Source organism: Engystomops pustulosus, chromosome 1 (genome assembly GCF_040894005.1).
Source record: "Engystomops pustulosus chromosome 1, aEngPut4.maternal, whole genome shotgun sequence".
In the NCBI taxonomy this organism is placed as follows: domain Eukaryota; kingdom Metazoa; phylum Chordata; class Amphibia; order Anura; family Leptodactylidae; genus Engystomops; species Engystomops pustulosus.
This window is the reverse complement of record NC_092411.1, coordinates 279,903,924-279,910,006: the sequence shown is the minus strand read 5'-3', so window position 1 is coordinate 279,910,006 and position 6,083 is coordinate 279,903,924.

Below are 6,083 nucleotides of genomic sequence, written 5' to 3'. Positions count from 1 at the left end.
GATTGAAAGCTTTCGTTTCCAGACTTAGATCCCGTGCTGGCCTGGTTTTACGTCTATTTGTGTCTCTCAGCGGATTATAGCGCTATTATATTATTGCTGCATTTTACACTCTGGGTGAATTTTAGATGCTTAAAATAGACTGAGTGACACCATGAGTGACACTGCAGGTCTGATCTCCTTCACAAAGTACCCAGTAAATGTATGTTATTTTCAATTCATTGAATAATGCCAGACAGGGGTAGCAAAAAGCTTTACGGACTGCACTATCATCTCTATGGAGCTAACGGAGATTCCCAAGCACCGTACTCAGCAATCTCCGTCAGCGCCATAGAGGTAAATGGACCAGCCTGGCCATATGCGCCCAGCTGCTCCGTTCATTTTGTGGGAGCGAAAAGGGGTCCGAATAGGGTACATTGAAACCGCTGTTCTTGTGATCTGTGGGGGTCTCCTCACTGAGACCCCCATCGATCAGCCAGTTAAACCCTATCCTGTAGATAGTGCCTAACTTATGTTATAGGAATCCCCTTTAAAATGAATGTTGCCCCTCCCTGATATAGATAATGCCCCACTATATCACCCTCTTTTATAAAAATTCGCCTTTAAAGGAAACCATTTGATGTGATGCAGTATAAAAAAAACATACCTTGAGAATGCTGTAGCTACACTGATGCAGGATCATATCTTGGTTAATCCCTGAGCTGAGTGGTTTTGCTGATAAAACAGATATAACATTATAATAATGAAGCTTTGCCCCTTCTATGGCTGGGTCAGCGCTTCTCCTAGCACAAGAGTTATTCTCTGCAGGAGATGATGATGTAATCCCTGGATGTGCCTGAAGGCAGAATAATCAATTGCATCAAATCAAATGGTAGATTTCCTTTACCCACTCCCCTAAAGATAAAAGTGGAATTCTAAAACTTGCTCAAATAGCCGATGTATAATACTATATAATGCCATGCACATGAATAATTGTCCCCCAGAGCTTAATTCATTAATGTGCTGCTTACTTTTTTCTTACAACCTTGTGGCACTTCTATAATAAGTTGCATCATATTATACATGGAGCTGTACTGTACAGGCGTGTGATTTATAACTATTACAGCAAGTCTTGTGCAAGCACTGAGCCAGCAAGTAATGTACAGAGATTTACATTCCTAAGTCTACAGAGTTGTGAAATCCAGATGTAACTCAGGGTCAGTACAGGATAAGTAATGTCATGTATGTACACAGTGACTGCACCAGCAGCAGAATGGTGAGTGCAGCTCTGGTGTATAATACAGGATGTAACTCAGGATCAGTACAGGATAAGTAATGTCATGTATGTACACAGTGACTGCACCAGCAGCAGAATAGTGAGTGCAGCTGTGGGGTATAATACAGGATGTAACGCAGGATCAGTACAGGATAAGTAATGTCATGTATGTACACAGTGACTGCACCAGCAGCAGAATAGTGAGTGCAGCTCTGGAGTATAATACAGGATGTAACTCTGGATCAGTACAGGATAAGTAATGTCATGTATGTACACAGTGACTGCACCAGCAGCCGAATAGTGAGTGCAGCTCTGGAGTATAATACAGGATGTAACTCTGGATCAGTACAGGATAAGTAATGTCATGTATGTGCACAGTGACTGCACCAGCAACAGAATAGTGAGTGCAGCTCTGGGGTATAATACAGGATGTAACTCAGGATCAGTACAGGATAAGTAATGTCATGTATGTACACAGTGACTGCACCAGCAGCAGAATAGTGAGTGCAGCTCTGGAGTATAATACAGGATGTAACTCAGGATCAGTACAGGATAAGTAATGTCATGTATGTACACAGTGACTGCACCAGCAGCAGAATAGTGAGTGCAGCTCTGGAGTATAATACAGGATGTAACTCTGGATCAGTACAGGATAAGTAATGTCATGTATGTGCACAGTGACTGCACCAGCAGCAGAATAGTGAGTGCAGCTCTGGAGTATAATACAGGATGTAACTCAGGATAAGTAATGTCATGTATGTAAACAGTGACTGCACCAGCAGCAGAATAGTGAGTGCAGCTGTGGGGTATAATACAGGATGTAACTCAGGATCAGTACAGGATAAGTAATGTCATGTATGTACACAGTGACTACACCAGCAGCAGAATAGTGAGTGCAGCTCTGGAGTATAATACAGGATGTAACTCAGAATCAGTACAGGATAAGTAATGTAATGTATGTACACAGTGACTGCACCAGCAGCAGAATAGTGAGTGCAGCTCTGGGGTATAATACAGGATGTAACTCAGGATCAGTACAGGATAAGTAATGTCATGTATGTACACAGTGACTGCACCAGCAGCAGAATAGTGAGTGCAGCTCTGGGGTATAATACAGGATGTAACTCAGGATCAGTACAGGATAAGTAGTGTCATGCATGCACACAGTGACTGCACCAGCAGCAGAATAGTGAGTGCATCTCTGGAGATCATTATCTCTGTTGCTGTGAGAAGCTGTGTGCTGCTGCTGCTCTGAGCTCCAGGAATAATCCACCTCCACCTGGGGCCTGCTCTCTCCCTTCCCAGGGAGGGAGTGGGTTTCCAGGCATGAGCCACAGCGGCAAGTCCCAGGCTCCTGCTTCCCGGGGCAGGCCGGCGGGGGGCAGGGGTAGCCAGGAACCGGCCAGCGCTATGGAGGACTCAGGGGTGAGACGTTCTACCAGGAGTCGCAGCAGTGTGACTCCTACCCCCCCCTGACTGGAGCCATGAAGCAGAGTGCTCACAGAGGTAAGGCTGACCATGCGGGGGGAGGCTGGGCGGTGCAGGGACCCCGGGAGTCTTTGTCCACCTATGCCTCCCGGGTCCAGAGCCACCTCTGTGAGTATGAAGAGGTGACCAAGACCATCAGGAGGCTCCGGGAGGAGCTGCGTTGTGCCCGCGCCAGGGCGAACACAGCGCCAAAGAAGCGCAAAACGGAAATAAATGGAGAGATTAATCGCCTGAAAGCTGAGATTGATAAGTTGACAAAAAGAAAGACCTTTATTTGTGAGAACAGTGGACCGTTTAAGGAAAAACTTATTAATGATGATAGATTTGCTCAAATGGCTGATAACAGAGAGCAAAGGCTGAAGGGGTTGCAGCCTGCGAGCAGGAAGAACAGCAGGCCTCGTGCAGTGGGCCCCCTGCAGGACAGCCAGCAGTAACACCTCGCTCGGGGGAGGACAGTGACACCGGCAGCCAGGGAGGGGCGCTCATGGCAGAGATCCGGCTGCTCGAGTCCCCAGTGCGCATGGAGAACTTTTCTTTTGGTGATGAACTCCCAGAGGAAGCCGCTGGGGGGAGCAGTCGGAGAAAGGCGAAGAAGACCAGGCCAAAGAAACAAGAAGAGGTGAAATTCATCTTTACCCCCCTCCCTGTAAACCCCCCAAAGCGCAAAGCGCAGGGTCAGCTCACTGTGCAAGCCCCTGCTACCCAAACCCCCCCGAGTTCTGCTGTGGACCCGGTGCAAAGGTGCAGGGAGATTACAGGTGTGACATCTGATGTGGCGATGGGCTCCGTCTCTGTTTGTGGTAACAGTGGGGGAGCGGGGGAGGCATCGTTCCACAGTCAGGGTGGCTCGGATGTGGCGATAACATCAAAATCCAGTGCTGTGGTGCGTCCCCCGCTGGGAGGGGGGGATAGCCCGGCACTGGTGGCAGCTTCCGGTGCCTCGGCGCCTCTTCATGCTGTTGCCGCTGATCACTTAGTTGAGGGGCGGCGGCAGTGTGGAGGGGTCGCTGAGGCTGAGGGCTCCGGACCTCCCAGACAAAAAGTGTTATTCTGTGTTGGTGTTGGGGATAATGTGAATTCTACGGAAATTGGAGATCAGCTGCGCCTCACACCGGCTAAAGAGCAGCGGCGAATGTTACCAAGCCCCAGGAGAAGTAAAATAACATCTGCTACCGATGATGCGGAGGGCACAAGTGTGACAAGAGTTGTGGTCCCCTCTGGGCGATGCTCTGCGGGGGGACCCCCGTCCCTTGTGCCTGAAGATGCGGAGGTGGTCATGTCCCCTAATGTTGTTGCTGGTCCAGCCAGTGTGCATGTTATCAGTAATGTTGTGGTGGCTAGTGTGAGTGGTGCAGAAGCGTTACCACTTATCGGGGTGAGTGATGGAGGGACTGGTGTAGCGGCTGAGAGTAACATGGAGGTGGGTGGTGTTAATGTTGTGGGTGCAGGGGTTGGTCCGGTTGCTCCCCCAGTGGCGGCCCCTATTAAGAGCTATGCCAGTGTCGCTGCTGGGGAAAGTGGGGTTCCATCATCCTCGTCTCTGGGGACGGCTTTTTGCAACGGCGCCTCCTGCAGGCCTTACAGAAGGGAGAAAGGACGATCAATGTAGCGGGGCAGGAGGTTGATTTGTCGTTTTGGATAGAGAGGCACGGCCTGTCTGCCTCCCGAGAGCAAAGAGGCAGGGAGACACCATAGTCGCTCCCGACAACCGGGCCGGGTGCTAACCGCAGGAATGTGGTCCGTCTTCGGTGGCGTGGCAGTGATGTGTGTCCCCCTCGGGCACGGGTAGTTGAGCTGCTGCTGAAGATGGACTTCAAGGCGGCTGACATCTTTGCCTTGATCCATCCCTATGGTACATCTGAGTTTGATATCAGCTTTGTTCGGCCGGAGGGGCTTGAACTCTTCTGGTCCAACTATGAGCTGAGATACAACGAGCCCGAGTGGCGGGAATTTGCTGTGCAAGCAGTGTCCCGCCAGAGCGAACTCAAGAAAGTGACCGTTCTTACCCGTAACGAATCACTATCTTGCTTTGACATCATGCCCTGGATAAATCGTTATGGAGAGGTGCTAGGATTACCAGAAAAAAATCGTGACGAGTATGGTATCTGGTCAGGGGCCTGGACCTTCATGGTGAAGTTGAGGCGTTCAGGTAACTCAGTCGCCTACATCCCTTCATCAGCCTTCCTGGGGAGGGATCGGATCCTGATCTTCTACTGGGGGCAGCCTAAGCTTTGTCACAGGTGCGGTGACCCCACACATTTCAGCGCAAACTGCACCGTGCAGAAGTGTGAGTTGTGTGGGGGTGTCGGCCATCTCGCTGCATCCTGTACAGGGCAGATTAGGTGTAACCTGTGTGGTGATCTCGGTCAGGCTTTACCTCAGCGGATGAAAGCCATGAGGCTGAATCTGCTGGGGAGGGGACTGGCAGAGGCGGAGGAATGGAGGGGCCAGGGAAGAAAGACAGGAAAAAGACGCCTGCCCAGCTAAGGCGTCTAGAGAAGCGTCAACAGGAGAGAGCGTGGGGGGGGGAGAGAGAGCGGTCGGAGTCTCGGGCTGCTGGGACAACCTCTGGCGCTATCCTGGAGACCACACCTGTCGCTGAGGCCCCAGGGGATGATGTACTGGATGAGGAGGTCAGGAGGATTGAGAGAGAGGAAGGTGCCACGTCCTCAGACTCCTCCCATTATGAGAGTATGGACGAGGATAATAGGGCGTGGCTAGAGGAAAAGCATAAGTGTGGCGCCAAAAAGAAGAAAAAGGGTAAAAAGAAGGGAGGTGTAAAATCTTCTCCCTCCCTGACTAAGGTACCCAAGGAAGGTGCAGCCGACCCCCCGCTGGTCGAACTTTCAAATCGATTCCTGGCCCTGGATGGAGCCTCTCCTGCCGATGGAGGGGCTGAGGGTGAAGGGCCAGAGGTGGCGGAGGGGCCTGCAGGGGGTGCCGAGTCTCCCCCTGGGGAGTCAGGGTCCTCAGAAGGGGAGACTGGCCCAGAGTCTGGAGACGAGGATGAGGGGGCAGGTCCTGGATCTGCCCCTGAAGCATCAGAGGTGAGGGAGATGGACACCACAATATGTCTAAAAAGGGGGTGTTCATTTCCCAAGGGTGGTGGTAAGATGGGTAAAAAGAAAGCCGTCTAACTCAATCACTCATGATGGCGGCACCCACTCCGTTGACGCTGGCATCCATTAATGTTGCCAGCATTAAGTCTGATTCGGCTAGATTTGCGGCCTTTGATTTTCTCTGCCGTGTTGAAGCCGACATTTTATTTTTGCAGGAGACCAGGCTTCCAGATTTGGCGGCCGTGTTTAAAGCTAAGAGGGAATGGAGACACGGGCCTTCCTAT